The following is a 20,467-nucleotide window of genomic DNA, read 5'->3' on the forward strand; positions in this document are numbered from 1 at the left end:
AAGGTTTGGTAATTTCGTATCCATAAAATAAATCATTTTATGCTTAAATTCAATCAAATAATTTATGATATAAACAACAGTTCCAGCTTCAATTAAAATATTTACTACCAAATTAATAGTTACTGAAAAAATATGTTCAATCAAAAACTTCTTTTATCACTATGATCAGTTGAAACTTGGACAATTTTATTGTATTTTCTCAAAATTTACATCATTTATTATAACAATTTTTTTTTGACGATGTTTAACTATTTAGCTTTTTTTCCACAAAAAACGCTTCAATTATAAAACATGCTAACAGTTTAATTTTTCGTTAAAGAAACTCCGATCAAACCCAAAATTTTACTTTTACTTCGTCACTTTTTTTGTATCTTTAATCAACAAACTTCGGAAATTTTTTAACATTATTTGCATATTTGACTTTTTTCCTCGATATTCTCTTCACCATTGCCCATGAGCAATAGTAAAGACCATACTGGGCCCAGTAAGATTCGATGACTCGCCGCTCAGGACAGTTTAGTGGATTAGCATCCTTTGGAACAACATTGGCTAATGTATGTTTTTTTAAATATCATTACTTTTTTGGAGTTAAAGATTGATGCGAGATCTGGCCAAAATAAAGTTGGTCATTTATGTTTTTTAATAATATATTGAAATCATTTTTCCAAGCATTCATTCTTATGTAGATCTGATGCCACTGCTGCAAATAGCCAGCCATAAAGGAACTTGGGAGAAAATCTTTTATAGCTCTAATGTATTTAAATTTGTCAGAAACTTCGAAACGTTTTGACTGATAATAATATTTATAACCTTGAAGCGTCAAGTGATGTTTTTTACAAAATGTTTCATTGTCTTCTAAAATGCACAACATTTTTCCCATCATTAATTTAAGCAAATTTTTAGTTTTATGACAACTCAGTTAATTTTAGAACTTTACTAGCTTTTGAAATTATTGAATACGAGGGGGCACGAGGGATATTCTATATAAAATTTCAAATATATTTTCGAATTTCAGGTTCCAAAAATTAGTCAAATGTAAACAACACTACATCGACGCACGAAAAACTATTTATGCTTTATTTGAAGAAAAAGTCATGCGAATTTATTAAGTGGTTCTTGGGAAAACTCAATTTAAATGGTCCAAATTTTAACCGATTATAGTGATATAGTGAACAAAACTGCTGCAAATAGAACTTTTTGTGGATATTTACACACAACAACGTGCATTGTGGGGTGTAAGAGGGAGTCATGTGGCGGAGTAAACCTCCAAAAAATGAATTTTACTCATTGAAAATCATTGAATTGGCCGATCGAACTAATGAGGTTATTATTAGTCTACATTTAGGAACTTGTCCACAAGGTCTCTGCACTCTATCCAGGTATTATCAAATAGCTAGTGTTTGCTTAGACTATAATCATTTTACCAGTTTCTTTATGAAAAAGGAATTTATACTCTTTTTAACAATTACTTTTTCAAAAAACTTTTGAACAAAAAAAAAGCCAGCTACCTTAACTTACAACATGGAATTCTATTGCTAACCAATCAAAAAATGGTTTCTGGTTTGTCAACCGTTACAGCAACTGAAAAATAATTTCCCTGGCCAATGAGTACAAATGTACGCAAAATCTTCCAAAGAAAGAAATTCGAGCAGCATTTTGTTTTTAGCAAAGTCTAGCCAACGAAAAAAATAAATTGAAAAATACTTTTTGTCTACATTAACAGCAAACGTATTGTCAACTATCATATAATCACATTGTCCGGTCAAATCTATTGCGGTAGAGTTTTGATAAAAAATTAAATTAAATATTTAAATCCAAGTTGCATAACAATTTTCAAAATATTAGAAGTAACTGAGTATGTTATCACGTGGATGAATAGATTTTTTAGGTTGAATTTGAAAAGACAAAAGAAAGTTAGTAGATTAAAATTTCGCAAATTATTATTTTAAAAATTATTATATAAAATTTATTATATAAAATTATTATATAAAAATTATTATTAACAATATTACTCCATAGGTGAAATAGTTTTGTAGCGATAAAGTAGTCTTCTCGACTATGGTCGCACTTTTGGTATTGAGAGGTAAATAAAATAAAAATAGATGAGGTCCAAAATAAGCAATGCAAAATTAATTAAGTTTTGTGTGACAAAATGGCTCATTTAAATTAAGTTTTAAATTTCGTATTTGTTGTTAGATTTAGTTTGAATGCTTGTTAAAAACGGTACTGGATAACGGGTGTTTAATAAAAATCCGTAAAAATTTTTAAGATAGGTTAAAAATAGTTACACCCATAAATTTGCAAAGTTTTTGGCAAACTCATAGGTGAAAAGAACTAGCAGGCAAAAAACCTGAAACAAATTTGTATTAGGATAAATTCCTTCATCAAGAAGTTTGTCAAAAACCTCGTAAAAGATCTAACGAAGTAAACTCGTCCTCGAATCGAAAAAATTTGAAATAATTGACTGATAGAAGACGTTTAATATTGAAACTATTAAAGGAATAAATACTCTAAATAAACTTTTGTTTAATTTCTTAAAAACTTATAGAATAGTAGTAATTTATAATTTTCATGGACTTTTATTGAACAATCGTTAGATTATAGTTTTAGACTGATGTTGTTACTCTGGCCCAAAACTAATACCTTTACGATAAAGTTAGTATCTTTATAAATAACTTTTATTCTATGAGCTATAATTTTAACTTTTATGACGGGATTGAATGTTTAATCATATTAGATATTGAGTTGGGTTTATAATTCCAAATTGCGATCTGGTATTTCAAATTTTCATTTTTCTTAATCATTTGTATAGTTTTTCAGAAAATTCATTGCTCGTAAGTTTCATTCTTTCGTATTCATCTTATAAATATAATGAAAAAAATAATAGTTTTTACGTGATATGTCATTAAAGGTATATATATATATATATATATATATATATATATATATATATATATATATATATATATATATATATATATATATATATATATATATATATATATATATATATATATATATATATATTATATATATATATATATATATATATATATATATATATATATATATATATATATATATATACAGTGGGCGGCCAAATTATTAGTTACATTTGCAAAAATCATAATGTTAATCATTATAAGCTCTTTTACATATTCTTATGTTAAACTTTTATATAAATATTAGTGCTACTAGATTAAATATTAGTGCTACTAGATTAAATATTAGTGCTACTAGCTTAAATGTTTTTCTTTAAAAAGTAAAACACTTATTTAAACACTATTACTTTAAGCATTTATTTAAGAAAAATCGTAATATAAAATGTTTTTTAGTATTTGTTTGGGGCCCTTTTTGCAACAATTACTGCGTGTATCCTTCTTGGATAAACTTTGGATGCAATTCTTTACATTTTTTTTTTAATTCTTGATCATAATACCAGGCATTATTTAGTGCCTCTTTGAGATTCTTTTTCTTGGTTATAGTTTCATGCCCAATTTTATGCTTTAAAAGTTCCCAGGCGTTCTCTATTGGATTTAAGTCGGTAGAATTGCCAGGCCATGGTAAAACAGTAACATCTTTTAACTTTAAATATCTTGACACTGATTTAGCTTTATGGCATGGAGCAGAATCATGCATAAAAGAGACATTTAGATGGATCAGGAAACCAATTATGTAACTGAGGAATTAATTAGGTAGCTAATACTTTTTTACATTTATCCTGGTTCATCATCCCTTCAACTATATAAGGAAGGCCACTGCCCTTACCACTTACAACTGATCACACCATACTTTTAGAGGGTGTTTTACCGTCTCCATAACACAGTCCGGGTTATATATTTTTTCTTTCCTTTGTCTAACAAAAGAAGACTTATCTATTAATACTTTAAATTAGGACTCATCTAAGAAACGCACCTGAAAACAAATAAAAATAATAATATAAATACTGATATAAATGTTTTAATCAGTGATCCTGTTGCAATAAATAACTAAATAAATATTTCTTTACATTTTCCCAATCTTCAGCAGACATATGTAGATGTTGTTTTGCCCAAGTGAGACGTTTTAATTTCATAGCTGGCGTAAGTTTAGGTTTTCTCGCAGGTCTGTAGCTTTTAAACCGCAGTTCTGCTATTCGACGCCTTGTAGTTCTGTAAGAAATCTTGATACCGGCTTCTTGGATGATTTTAGTAACTGTTTTTGTACTTTTTCTTCGGATTTTAACACAAATGTTACGAATTGCCCGTTCATCTGTCGGGGTAGTGATGCGTGGTCTATCACATTTTCCACTTCTGGGATTTTGTACAGGTATTTTTTATCAAGTCTACTTTTAATTCTGCTTACTGTCATCACAGAAACTTTAACTAAATTTGCAATTTTTCTTTGTGAGTGATTTGAATGTTTTAACAAAGCAGATATTGCTGAAATGTTTTCGTTTGATATATCTTTAGCTTTTCCCGTTTTTAGGCACCAAAGTTCGAATATTTTTAGTTAAAATTACTAACTAACCACCCCCATGCTGAACCTGATTTTAGTTTGATGAAATGACATAGGGTTGTTTCATACCTTTTTAGAAATTTTAGAACTATGCTGTTCAAGGAAAGTTAGTGTGAAAAATTATAAAACTAATCTTTAAAAAATATTTGGGTTTATACAGGGGGCTAAATAGGTCCTGGACTTGGGCGCCCCTCTGACCGATCTTAAGATCCACTACAGGGGTGCATGCAATGGTTATACATTTTGTCAGTAAATATGAGTAATCGTTATATGCCCTCCTTAGATGAGTTTTAAAAACAGTCTAAGAGAGGCCAATGCCGAGGACTTTCTTCTTCTTAAAATTAAAAGGAAAAAATAACATTACTTTCAAAAAATATTTATTAAACACAAAATAAATGTTTTCCATTGAAACTAACCACTGCTTTTTTTAAATACTTTGCGTACTTTTGATGGTTATCAGGCACTTTGAAACGTTCCCATGTTTCCTTTAGAAATGAGTAGTAAACAGTTTCCCTTGCTTATTTATTAAAGAAACCCAGTCCAATGTCCTTATCTTGACAAAAAGGACCTACATGTTGAAATATGATGTGTAACTTCACAGTAACTGTCATTTAGTAATCTTCCACCAATTTTGAATAATGATTCTTAAACAACCTGATGTCTTTTTCATATGTATAAAACAAGAGTGAGCAAGGCTATCCAGAAGTCTGAATGCTTCAGCCAATGGTTTCAACAGGACTGGAAACAAATTATAGTACTTTACCCAGTTTTTAAATATTTTTCGGCAACCTTTACCATTATATGACCCATTTCTTATTGATTTTGAAATATTTAAATCACTTTCAATCTTTTTTAATAGTATTGGTTTCGGCTAACTTGTTTATTGTTTTAAAGATATGGTTCATTTCCCTATCCATCAAATGAAGTTCTGGAGGCGAAAGATGATTAACAACTAGGTCATTATCATCTCCAATTAAAAGAACTTCATCAATACAGTTAAAATATTCTTTTGCTCTAATTTTCTTTGATCTGCTCGATTTGTATAATTTACTGCTTTATCTTAGTGACCCAAGTGTTCGTAGCTCAGTGTAATCATTTTTAAAAACCTCTGTTCTATTCCACGTACAATTATAACACGGATGAGTTGCCATGGAACATACCACACATGACTTGACAGAGTTTGATATCTGACACACAAGAAAAGCATATTTTATTCAAACTTTTTTTGTTAAGCATAACTTTTACATTATGATTTGTCTCTAGTACATCTGGCACCAGTGCTATAATAAATAATGCTTTCACAGATCCTTCCTTAAAATTTGATGATTTAATTTCTCCATATTTTATCCTTTTGTTTTTAAATGTTTCACTAGGATACACATTTAAACAAACCTAATTAATTTATAACAAATTAAACTTGTTAAATTTTCAATTAGAAACAAAAGTGGCACATTATTACTTTAAAAAATCCTCGACCTACATCGATGGAAATTTTTATGGACTGGTTTTGAGGATAGGCTCCTTTTTTATCTATTATTTTCCACAGAAACTCATTGACATCAGTTGTTCTGATAAATGGGATTAGTTTAGACAAACTTTTTTCCTCTAGAGATTTAATATTAAAAAGTTCAAAATCCTCAACAAAGCAATCATCAAGTTGCGGGTCAATATGTTTTAGCTCTTCTGCTAACCCTGATTGTACAATTTTTCTGTTTTGTGTTTTGAATTGTAATTCTTTTTCTAGCTTTAGAATTTTTGTGTTACTTAATTTAAAAGTTGATTGTATGTCAATCATACTGTTTATAGACAGTTATTGTATATTACTAGTATCGTCAATGTTTTTTTAAGTGTAAAACTAACTTTTTTACCACCTGCGGCAAGTACTGCATTACCTTTTTTTTTGTCTATTTTGTCTTTTATTACAGAATAAGCTATTTGCTCAATTGTCTTGACATCATTTGCAAGCTTCTGCGTTACATTACATTTAAGTACAGCTAAAGAATATTTGTGGCTTATTCCTTTACTAATAATTGAAAAGCAAGTTTGACAAGATAGTCTATTTACTCGAGGCTGTGCGTTACATTTTTGAATTTTTTAGGTCTTCCTTGAGTAGATCCGATTATACATATTTTGCATTTACATACAAAAACAATTCTAGTTTGAACTGGTATTTCCAGTTTGTTCCACTTTACATGTAAAGAAGCCTTTCTTCTTCCTATACTGCAGACTCTTTTATTTTTCTTATACTGCTTTTGCAAGATTCGCAAATAGCTTTAGGGTAGAATGAATTTTTAATGTTGTATTTAAAATTCACTAAACTTCTAACCCACGGTACATTAATATTGTTAGGTTTATTTGTTTTTTTGGCACAGTATAAAAACACTTTTCTCCTGTTTTTCTCATGAGTAGAGGTCGGTTTAAATAAACTCATTCTATCTAGAAAAATAAAATAATTTAAAAACACAGAGAAAACACACTTTATATTTTGCATGAAATATACAGGTTCCTTATTAAATGCCACTTAACATTATTTGCAAGCTTTGTTAATTATACTTCAGTTTTAAAAATTAAAACAAATAAAATGAAAATATATATTTTATTTATATATATTTTATATATTTTTATATATTTATTAAAATGATTGAACATTTCATTTTTAAATTTGCTAAAAAAAAAGTTACATATTTTAGGTAATAAAGTTATTATACGATAAAATTTTAAACAAAATTACTTAACTATTCGCTTACATATTATTTTCAATGTTGAAAATTATTGGCCAGTATCTTGTCCCTATTATAGAAACCTAAAAAGAAGTTAATGATTTTACAATTGACCTGGCAGAGTATAAAGAAAGTTTTATCGAAAAATTATCTAGGTTTTGTAAATTTACTTTAATATTTTATGTGAAAATATGGCTTAAATGCACAAGCGCAATTGATGCCCCATTTAATGACTTGGAATTTTACAAAGAAATGCTTGTTTATAAAAAAATTGACGATAATGTTGCTGTTGCTGCCCTCGAAATATTTAATCGGCATCTTTGGTATTTAATCGAAAAAATGTCCCCTCTTTCATTATTTTCTGATAAGGTATCTGATCATGATAAAACTAAAATTGCTAAAAAAATTCTAAAAAATATAAAATAAAACTGTGAACATAATATAGGCTTTCCACAATTTTCTCTTCTGAAGCAGAGTACTTGTTTGACTGATTTAATTGGACCAAAATCAAGCAACATTTTAGATTTGTTCGGATATTCAAACAAGGATGGTGGTTGGTTGGCAAAATCCCCAAAGTTTTGGAAAGCTAACTCAAATTTTAAACACATGTTTGAGCATATCAAACCACTTAAATATGTTAACGATACAGCAGAAAGAGCTGTTAAGCTAATTCAAGACTATGCAACGTCAATTACAAAAGATGAAGAGCAGAAAGATTTTCTTTTACGTACAATAGAACTCCAGCAAAAAGTTTATCCTCACATAAATAAACAAGCAATTCAAAAACTTAATTTTTGAAAATATGCTTTAAAAAATCTCTTTTTTATTATATCTTTAAAATATTGTTATTTTGTTGTTATAATTTTAAAAAAATGAGATTTTGAATTTCTTAGTACTTATTCCCATTGTGCTTTAATATTATTTATTTATCCCAACCATTTCTTTGCTTCTTTATTTAATAATTGAGTATTTATCAAGTTTTTTGTTTTAATTAAAAATTATAATTTATAAAGTTCCATATTTAGGCAGAAAAAAATCATGACCATATAAAATTATGACCATATAAAATTTGCAACCCCCTCAAATTGAGGGGATTGCAAATTTTATATGGTCATAATTTTCTGCCTGCTCCCGTCACATCTTAACAAAAAAATAAATATTGTAAATTATTTATTATGGAGATGACGAAATATATATCAATCAATATATATATATATATATATATATATATATATATATATATATATATATATATATATATATATATATATATATATATATAATTAAAAAAGTTGTTTTTTCATCTTACTTTTTTAATTATTTATTGATCTATTTTGTGATTATTTCACTTTATATTGATCACTCTCAAATCGAAAAAATTGATTATTATTACATAATCAAAACAACAATATATATATATATATATATATATATATATATATATATATATATATATATATATATATATATATATATGAATATATATATATATATATATATATATATATATATATATGCATATATATATACATATATATATGTATATATATATATGTATATATATATATATATATATATGTATATATATATATATATATATATATATGTATATATATATATATATATATATACATATATATATATATATATATATATATATATATATATATATATATATATATATATATATATATATATATATATATATATATATATACACTTTTGTCGGACACTCTTGAATTTTGTAAAAATGGTAACTGATTGAAATTGAGGACACTCTTGAATTTTGTAAAAATGGTAACTGATCTAAGGATTTCATTAATCAATGCACACAATATTAAAAACAAAACACAGTAATAATACAGTTAAGTAAAGTCAATATATAAAAAAACATCTATTAGTAGTCTATTGAATAGCCTTTGACCCTGATAACAGCTTTAAGCTTTAAGCTTCGACATTTGCTTGACTTTGTGAGTGATCAGTCATTGACAATGCTAATTTTTCAAAAAAAATTAAGTGATATTTCATGATTTCAAACTCTAATAATTCTGGCCTTGAGTTCAGTGGTATTCCTAAAAGTGTGTATCCAAACCTTCCTTTTTAATACTGACCAAATATAGGAGCCCAATCCAAAGTCTGCCAACCTTTACCCTCAATAATGTCTTAAACCACCTTAGCCCTTTGGCAGCGTGCGCCATCATCTTGAAGCCAAAACTCCTGATTAGTCCCAAAAAGAAGTATGGCTGACCTACTGATTTGACCCTCTAACATTTCAAGTACCACCTTGCATTGCAAGTCTCATAAGGCTCCAGAAAACAAATACATCCAGCCCTTCTAGCTGAAAATGCTCCCCACATCATTACAGCAGCAAGATTCTTTACAGTGGGCATCATAAATTTAAACCTTTTCCCAGTTTTTCTCCTCAACCTAATTTTCCCACTGTCATTCCTAATGCAGATTCTGGTCTCGTCTGTGAATAACACGTTTCTCCAAAAGTCTGCATCCTTCCCCATGAACTTCTTTGCAAAAGCCAGTCGTAGCTTCCGGTGTCTGTCAGTCAGCAGGGGCTTTCTGGGGGCCATACGTGACACGAATCATATACTGATTAAATTCTCACGGATAGTTGAGGCTCCTGCATTGATTCCCCTGCTCCAAAGTGCCTGTTGTAAGCATTTGCTTGACTTTGTGAGTGATCTTCGTACCGTTAACTCCAACTCACAAATCTTATTTTAACAAGATAAGTTTTCTCCCACAGTTTCTATTGGAGGAATTCAATGAGCCATCTTCTTTGTATTTCTGAAACAGAAATCAAAGCAAAATCATAGTTGAACACTTGCACTCTGCTAGTATCTACCAAAGTTTTTAAAATGTCATAATGTTTCCCCACCCCCCCCCCCCTCCAAAATTTTCACGTATACGTACCTTTACAATTGATCCAACAGCACCATGAGAAATCCCCAATATTGATGATATCTGTCTGTATGAGCACCCCATACCATGCTGCTTCACAACTGCTAATTTTAAATCATTAGATATATCTTCCTACATCTAGGAGGCATAATAATCTACTAATAATCGAAAAATTTCTAAAAACAATAAAAATGTAATGTTAAACAACAACAATAACAATAAAAAACCATAAGAATACTCAACAAAACCAAACAGCACATACGGACCAAATGTAATTTCACTTATTACAAAAAAAGAACAGAAAAATTTCTGTAATATGCATTGTAAAATAACACACGTAGCCGCTAATCTCATTTATGGTTTTTACACAAACTTTACTATAGATAACACTAAAAAAATATTTTATGTCACAACAAAAAATTTTCTCACAAATTTTTAAAAAACTAAGGTAACAGTATACATAATGCAAGAAGACGTAACGTGATTGGTTTGGTTGAGTTTATTTTGGCAAGGTATCTGAAAGAAAATCGCAAAGATCTTGTCGTCAGAACCTTAAATAAGCATTTAACAACGATTAGATAAAAAATAATTAACTTTTACAAAATTGTAAGCTAAATAATCTGTGTTTGAAGAAAGATCAAGAGGATCTTCTTATTAGAATTTTATACTATAGGAAACCAACATATAAATTAAAAAGTAAAAAGTATAAGAACAATAAATAAAATAAGTAGGAATAAACTTCTATAAACGTAAACATGTATGTAAACAATAAAAAAAGTAGACCAAAATATATTTTTAACTTTTACTACTAATAATAACTAAAATATATTATCTATTGAAAGAATGAGGTTTCTTAGTTTTTTTTTAAAAGGACAAAAAGTAATAGATACTTTGAAATTGGCGCTCGATAGGTAATACAAAAATGATTAAAGTTTGTTTGACAAAAAGGTTCATTTAAAAAGTAATTATTTCTCAAAGCATATTTACTGATTGGTTAAAAAGAGAAAAAATCTTTGAAGACAGCTAGCGATAAGTTTGCTTCATCTCAAGTAGGCTGGCTATGGTTTTTGCAATAAAATTTTCCATTGGCTCAAGAACTTTCTTCACTGTAGAAAACAACGTTGCAACTTACTTTTTTCTGTTCTTCCCCAAGCAATATTGGCATAATTTAAATAAATATGCATAAATGAGTAATAAGGTTGGATTTAAAGACTTTCTTATCGAGATAGATTTGTGATTTATATAGGATCCCCATGTTTTTAAAAATTTTTGTGCTTATATAATCAATTTGGTGATTCCAAGTAACGTTTTCATCAAGATAAACGCCAAAAAATTTTGTAACAAAATCTCTATTTATTTCCTTTTGATCGATAAAGATTTGAGGTAATTTTGATGGAAGAAATCGCTTTTTTGTAATCGAATTAAATAAAACTCATTTTGTTTTATTAGTATTCAAGGTTAACTTATTACACTTGAACCAGTTAGATATATGTCTGAGCTCTTCGTTCACTGTTATAAAAAGTTCAGCGATATCATAGTTAGAAAGGAATAAGTTTGTGTCATCTGCATACATAATGCTCGTTAGTTTTGAAGCTTTATTTAAGTCATTTATATAAAATAAAAAAACGAAAGGTCCAAGAATTGAACCTTGTGGGACTCCACAGGTTATATTAAGAAAAGTGGGTTAATAATCATTGTTAAATGGTACAAATTGTTTTCAGTTAGATGGATAATTTTTAAACCATTTTAAAATTTTATTAATTATTCCGTAGTATATGAGTTTATAAATCAAAATATGGTGATTGACTGTATCAAAACTTTTTGATAGGTCAATAAAAATTCCTAGTGTATTGTGGTTTTTCGAATGATTTTGAGATTTCACGAACAAATTGGATATTTGCATGTTCAGTTGAGTTATCTTTCTTAAAACCAAATTGATTAACGTAAAGTAAATTATTATTATGAAAATATTTGTATATTCTGTTGAACATAATTTTTTTTAGATTTTTCGAAAATGTGAAGAGAACAGAGATGGGGCGATAATATATATATATATATATATATATATATATATATATATATATATATATATATATATATATATATATATATATATATATATTTATATATATATATATATATATATATATATATATATATATATATATATATATATATATATATATATGTATACATATATACACACACATATATATATATATATACACATATATATATATACACATATATATATATATATATATATATATATTTATACATATATATATATATATATATACATACATATATATATATATATATATATATATATATATATATATATATATAAATATATGTATATATATATATATATATATATATATATATATATATATATATATATATATATATATATATATATATATATATATATATATATATATTCTACAATAGAAGTTTAACTTCTATGAGCCAAGTATCTAACGACAACCGGCTATAGTAGACCAACTCAGAGGAGAACGAGTCCATTTGTCTTAATTGTTTTTAAACTCGTTGACCGAATTAGAGGCAATTATTGAAGCAGGCAAAACATTCCATGTTGGCACTACTCGATTTTTGAAGAAATTATGTCTTTGACTGTTTTCGGTAACTTCTCGTTCAATTTTATGCTTTGCGCTACGAAGACTACCTGCAAGACCATCACATGTGAAAGAAGTTGCTCGTCTACATTCTTGATGCCAGTTGAATTTTGTGAAGTTTTTATAAACTTTAAAAAATTGAATTAGATCATCTCTTAATTTAAGTTCAGCTAATAAGCTGAGACCAAGATTTACCTGACCTTATTTGTAGTTCATGTTGTGCAATTGCGCAATTGGAACAAGTTTAGTTGCCCTACTTTAAACTGATTCTAACTTTTTAATGCCCTTTTGTAAGAAAGGGCTCCAAACTGGTGCACAGTACTTAATATCGGCCGCACATACGCTGTATAATGCTTGATGAACATACTTGGATTCCATTTTTTAAAAGATCTTTTGAGTATCCCAAGTACAGAGTTTGCTTTAAGAGTAGCTTGACTAATCTGTTCTGACCATTTGAGTTTATTATTAACAAGGATACCCAATGTTCTTTCAACAGATACAACTTTAAGAGGAATGCGACTACCATTTGCTTCTAACATTGATAGGAAAATGTCAAGTTCTGAGGAACCACCGTGAAACTTTAGAACTTTGCATTTATTTATACTGAACTCCATGCGCCAAAATCTTGACCAATCACCTAAAATATCAATTTCCTCCAGAACGTACGCCAAATCTATAACTGACTTTATTTTTGCAACCAGTTGGCTATCATTAGTAAAAAGTTTGCAAGTATTTTTAACTAGCTCTAGCATATCATTTATAATTAGCAAAAAAACTAGAGATCTTATGACCGATCCTTGAGGAACACCACTCAGAACATCCATCCATTCAGAGAAGAAGTTGCCAAAAACAACACGTTGTTTTCTACAGTCAAGAAAGTTCTTGAGCCAATCGAGAATTTTATTGCGAAAACCATAACCAGCCAACTTGAGAAAAACATGCGACACACAATCAAAAGCTTTATCAAAGTCTAGCAAAAAAAACAATGCTGCACAATCATCACTTAAAGCTTCAGTAACTATATGCGACACTTCAAGAAGATTTGTAATGCACGATCTATATCTGAAAAAGCCATGTTGATGCCAAGATAACAAATTATGTTTTACTAGGTGTTCAATCATGGTATCACGAATTATTCTTTCCATTATTTCTCCAACTGCAGAAGTGATGAAAATAGGCCTGTAATTTCTAGGATCAGTTCGCTGACCTTTTTTGAATATGTATGTTATATTAGCGAGTTTCCACCCAGATGGCACTTGGCCAGAATCAAAGGACTTAATAAATATTAGAGAAAGAGGCACACTGAACTCTTTAGAACAAGTTTTGAGCACTCGAGGGTGAATTCCATCATTACCGGCGGCTTTTGAAATGTTAAGTACAGATAAATGTTTTTCGATTTTACAACAATTAAACAAAGAGCTTGAAGCTATAGAACAAACAGCTTCGGTTCTTCGAGGAAAAATAGGGGATTGAGAGTGAGTTATAGGTGATGAAAACGCTTTAATATATATATATATATATATATATATATATATATATATATATATATATATATATATATATATATATATATATATATATATATATATATATATATATATATATATATATATATATATATACTACTGTGATCAAAAAGTAAGGTGAAATTTTAATTTAAACTTCCGGCCTTATTCGAATCATCCAATCTTTTTTATTTTTAAGTTGGTAGGAATGTCAAACTCAAAATTATTTTTTTTTGTTTACGCTTGTTTCTGAAGTACCAAAAGTGCATTCGGCGATTTTCACGATGTTTAATTTTGTTGAGCAAAGAAGTGCTATTAAATTTTGTTTGCGGAATGATATTTCTGCTGCTGAAACGTATCGAATGTTGCAAAAGGCCTTCGGTGAAGAGACTATGTCTCAAAAAAATGTTTACAAGTGGTACAAAGACTTCAAAGAAGGCCGAGAACGTGTTGATGACTTGGAACGCTCCGGACGACCATCGACTTCGATTGATGATCGCCACATCAACAAAATCAAAGAAATGGTGCTTGCAAATCGTCGGTTAACCATTCGAGACCTTGTTGACATGGTTGGAATATCATTTGGGTTGGTGCAAGCAATTTTGAAGGATCATTTGGGCCTCAGAAGACTCAAATCACGTTTGGTGCCAAAATTTCTCAATTTCTTTGAAAAAGAGCGTCGCGTTAAAACGTGTGAAGCAATGCTTTCTGACTATCAAGACGTCTACAAACAAATTATTACTGGCGATGAGACTTGGGTCTACGCATACGACCCTGAAACAACCGACCAATCGAGTGAATACCGTGAAAAAGGCGAGCCGAGACCGAAGCTACCACGTCAAAGTCGCTCAAAAATCAAGGTCGTGTTGACTGTTTTCTTTGATTATTGTGGTGTCGTGCACTACGAATTCCTTCCAACTGGCCAAACTGTCATCAAGCAATATTATTTAAGCGTTATGCGACGTTTGCGTGAAGCTATTCGCAAAAAGAGACCGGAATTATGGGCCAATAACTCTTGGATTTTGCACCACGATAATGCGCCTTCGCACACAGCACTGGTTCTTCGTGAGTTTTTCGCCAAAAACTCTACCCATGTTGCTCCACAACCACCGTATTCACCCGACTTAGCACCGTGTGACTTCTGGCTGTTCCCAAAGCACAAGAGACCACTCCGGGGAAATCGTTTTGAGAGTTGTTGAAAGAGATCCAACGTGAATCGGCACGCGCATTGAAGGCTATCCCTACCGAGGACTTTTCGGCATGCTTCGAAGACTGGAAAAAACGTTGGCAAAAGTGCATTGGGGCCGGGGGGGGGATTATTTTGAGGGGGACGATACAGATTTGGAAGAATAAGTAAAGATTTTTCATTTTATAAAAAAATTCACCTTACTTTTTGATCACAGTAGTATATATATATATATATATATATATATATATATATATATATATATATATATATATATATATATATATATATATATATATATATATATATATTATATATATATATATATATATATATATATATATATATATATATATATATATATAAGCGGTAGTGGTGTAGTGGTAGAGCGCTCGCTTCATAAGCAAGAGGTTCCGAATTCGATCCCCACCACGTCCCTGGTAGTACTGCGCTCAACTTGTTTCTCCGCGCAGCGGCCTTGTTCGTCAAGTTTCGTGTTTCGGAGTTATAGAGTTGAGAGAGGGTTATAACCACAATTAAGTAGCCTCCTCGTCTGTAGCCTTCTGGGCCTTGGGGAGGTGAATTAACAAAAAAAAAAAAAAAAACTCAAAATGTGAAATTTGCTTAGTTTTTGTGTTTGAGGTTGAGGCTTTAGCATTCGGAACTAAAATGCAAATAAAAAAAAATTTTTAATTTTAAATTCTATTTTTTTAAATTATTTATAAGCTATTTTTTAAGAAGAAAATAGAATTTAATTGTAGTTGAATTAGATGAAACCAGACGTACTCTGTAAGCCCATGAACAGGCACGTCATCTAGCAATACTATCTCGTGCTCGATTACACAGAAGATGATGATCTGTGTTAATTTTATTGGTAACTGATCAAGTTTTGCATTGAAGAAGTCAACGCTAATAGCACTGACAACTGCAAACTGAAAAATTTCACACTGAGCGAATAACCTTTGCTATTCGTTTTCTCCTCTATGAAAGAGAAACTAATCATTTGCAAATCAAAAAACGATTGTTATGTGCTGAAGCTTTCAAGAAGAAGAAAGGAGTTGATATTGCCAAGTTTATCAGTAATGTAATTGCAAGGCTAGATGTGGATATTTGAAAAGTTTACGGTCATTGATACGGTAACGGATTCAGTATGTCAGGTGCATACAAGGAAGCTCTACTAATCATGCAATTCTTCATCTCATTCAGATTATTTTTCAAGATTTTGACAAAAATAAGTTCACTTTAGGTGTTTTCATAGATCTTAGTAAGGCGTTTGACACTGTTGATCATAGTATTTTAATTAAAAAATTAGAAAACTACGGAGTCAAAAATATAAACATAGCTTGGTTTAAAAGCTACTTATCTAATAGAAAACAATATATTTCATTCGGGAATGAAAAAACTAACAATATGTCAATTACTTGCTGGCGTTCCTCAAGGATCTATATTAGAACCACTTTTATTTTTAATCTATATTAATGATTTAAGCAAAGCTTCTAATATTCTAAATTCTATTTTATTTGCTGATGACACAAGTTTATTTTATTCTCACAGTGATATAACAACATTATTTAAAACGGTCAACATTGAACTTCTAAAACTAACCGAATGTTTAAATATGAATAAACTTACAATTAATTTAACTAAAACTAATTATACTATTTTTCATCGCCTCCATAAAAAATATAAAATCCCTTTTGCACTTCCAAAACTTTTTATTAGAAAATAAATCGTAAAAAGAGAATGTTCAATGAAATTTCTAGGTGTAATTCTAGATAAAAACATAAATTGAAAAGACCACATACACATGATTGAAAATAAAATTTCTGAAAATATCGGATTACTCTATAAAGCAAAACCATACTTAGATCAATCATGTTTGAAATACATATATTACTCATTTATTCATTCCTATCTGAATTATGCAAACATTGCCTGGTGCAGCACCAATAAGACAAAGACAAAAAAGCTATTTAGCAAACAAAAACATGCAATTAGATTATTATCAAATGCACACCGCATCTCACATTCTGGACCATTGTTCAACAATCTAGAAATATCAAACTTGTACCAAATAAATATATATCATTTGCTAAATTTTATGTATAAAACTAATAATAATACAATACCAAATATCTTCAAACCATTATTTAATAAAATTCAACACAAATACATGACTAAATATTCAAGTAACAACTTTGTACAACCCAAAACTATATATGAGTCAACCAAGTTCTCAATAACTATTAGAGGACCTAATGTATAAAATAAGATAATTAGTAATGATATTAAAACACTTACAACTCTTGAACAGTTTAAACAAAAGCTAAAACTATTACTTTTAAATAATGAAAAAACAGAAATTTTTTTTTAAATCTATCTATAAAAATTTTTATATTTGAAAATTATCTATTAGTACATGCTTTGTTTGTCTGAAAAGGTCTAAAGTCTTTAATTATATACATTATATACAATTATATTATGAAAAAGTATGTATGTGTATGTGTGTGTGTGTGTGTATATGTGTATGGGTGTGTATATGTGTGTATGTGTGTGTATATGTATATATGTGTGTGTGTGTATGTGTATATATACATATATGTATATGTGTATATATATATATATATATATATATATATATATATATATATATATATATATATATATATGTATATATAGTGTCTTCTGATTATAAATTAACCTTTATGTTTTCATTTTTATAATAAAACACAGAACTTGTAAATATTTGTACGGCTAAATAAAAGAAAAAAAAAAAAAAAAAAAAAAAGCTCAAGCTTTAATGAAGCAAAATTATTCAGAAGCTCTGTACGTTCTCTGTAGCGCTCATAGTCTGAACTTGGCTGGTGTGCACGCAGTTGAATCAGCCATTGAGATCAAAGTATTCTTTAAAATTGTCGAATCTTTGTCTTTATTTTTTAATTCTGCCTTTTTTATTAGATCTGGACTATAATTTTCTCCCCCCTCCCCTTGTATTCAGAACTCGAGAGTACGCCTCCACCACGTTTTTCTACAGACCGATCTTTTCTAAATGATGTATAACCCTTCAAATATCGGATTCTCACTGAAGCAATAGGAATTTTACTGCATAGACTTTCTTTGACCAGATAAGTTAGATGGAGATAGATTGACCAGATAGAGATAGATTCTTCTTTGACCAGATAGGGCTATCTTGCTATCGCAACTAAACTACATGCCAAATAGTCAAGACAAATGTCGGCATCTTAAACATGCCATGGAAAATCTAGATCTGACCAAGCGTCTTAAGATAATCAAGGTAAAACCATTCAAATTAAAAAAAACAACAACATAAAAAGTCTAATTAATGTTAATTTTTAAAATTGTAAAAAATGAAAAGTGTGAAATATTTATAGGGTTAAGTATAATAAAAAGAAAAATCAAATCATTGTTACACTTTGATTTGTTTATGTAACTAAACTTGATGCTGTATATATATATATATATATATATATATATATATATATATATATATATATATATATATATATATATATATATATATATATATATATATATATATATATACATATATACAGTATCGGACAAAACGAGTGCAACCAAATAATGCTAGTTTAGGTTCTTTATATAAAAGTGCTGCATTTTTTCAATTTAGAGAAATAACTATGTAACAGTTTAGAGATAAAGCTCTTCAAGTTTTATTCATCACAAAGTTCATTGTTTGTACACGAAAATTAATAAATTAATCAAAAGTATTAAAAAAAGTTGATTTCTTTCCGGACAAAACAAGTGCAACTCGACAAAATGTTGACCAAGCTGTATTTCGGTATCAATATTTTGTGGCGAATCCTTTGTTGTCGATCACAGCCTTGCATCTTCGAGGCATAGATTCGATCAGGTTACCAATGAAACTTTGCGTAATCGCTGCCCAGGCCTTTTGGATTTGTTCAAACAGTTGATCCTTAGTACGAACACCTTCACGATTAATTCTACGGTTGACGATCTCCCACAGGTTCTCGATAGGGTTGAGATCCGGAGATTGAGGCGGCCAATCCATCACCGATAGGTGGTTGTCTTGAAACTACTGATCCGAAACACACTGCTTGACTACTTTTGTAGCGTGTTTCGGATCGTTGTCTTGCAGAAAAACCCATTTTATTGGCATATTCCATTCAGCATGAGGTATCATAACATCTTTCAGGATATTTTTATACATAAAACGGTCCATTATTTCATCGTTTCGATGTATTGGACGTAGACCGTTAGCAGAAAAATACCCCCAGACCATTACATTGCCTCCACCATGCTTGACGGTCTTATGGCAGTAACGTAAATCGAGGCGTTTTCCGGCCGGTCGACGTACACGGCAAATGCCATCGTTCCCAATGATGTTGAACTTCGATTCATCACTGAACAGGACAATTCGCCATTTCTGCACATTCCAGTCAATATGAGATGTAGCAAACAGGAGTCTTTTCTTCTAGTTTTTTAGTGAAATCAGCGGTTTCTTTGCAGGGCGTCGAGAAAACAATCCGGCTTCAACAGCTCATCGTCTGATTGTTTGGTCCGATACAGGCAGCTCTAATTGCTTTTGTATCTCGACTGATGATATCCAGGGATCCTTCTTGACGGATCTGACGATCATAGAATACTCTCTAGAAGTGGTGGAACGCGGTCTTCCACCTTTGTTATCTGCTGCCAACTTCCCCGTAGAACGATATTTGGAACATAGTCTTGACCCGGTCCATTTTTTCACGCAATATTTATCACAAATACTTTTTTGTGACATTCCCCTTACGTAATCGCCAATTTTCTTTCTTAGTTCCAATTTTCCAATTTATTTCTTGAAGTCATAAAAATAATTTAAAAAAATAATCACGCTTCTCAAGGCTTACCGCGTTACATTTACCTTGTGATGATACAATAATGCTCTGTGGAACACAACGTCTTCGTTGGACTGTATTGATGTAATGAAACACTTGTTGTATTTCACTTTTTCTATTGATGTTCTTC

Source organism: Hydra vulgaris, chromosome 01 (genome assembly GCF_038396675.1).
Source record: "Hydra vulgaris chromosome 01, alternate assembly HydraT2T_AEP".
Classification (NCBI taxonomy): domain Eukaryota; kingdom Metazoa; phylum Cnidaria; class Hydrozoa; order Anthoathecata; family Hydridae; genus Hydra; species Hydra vulgaris.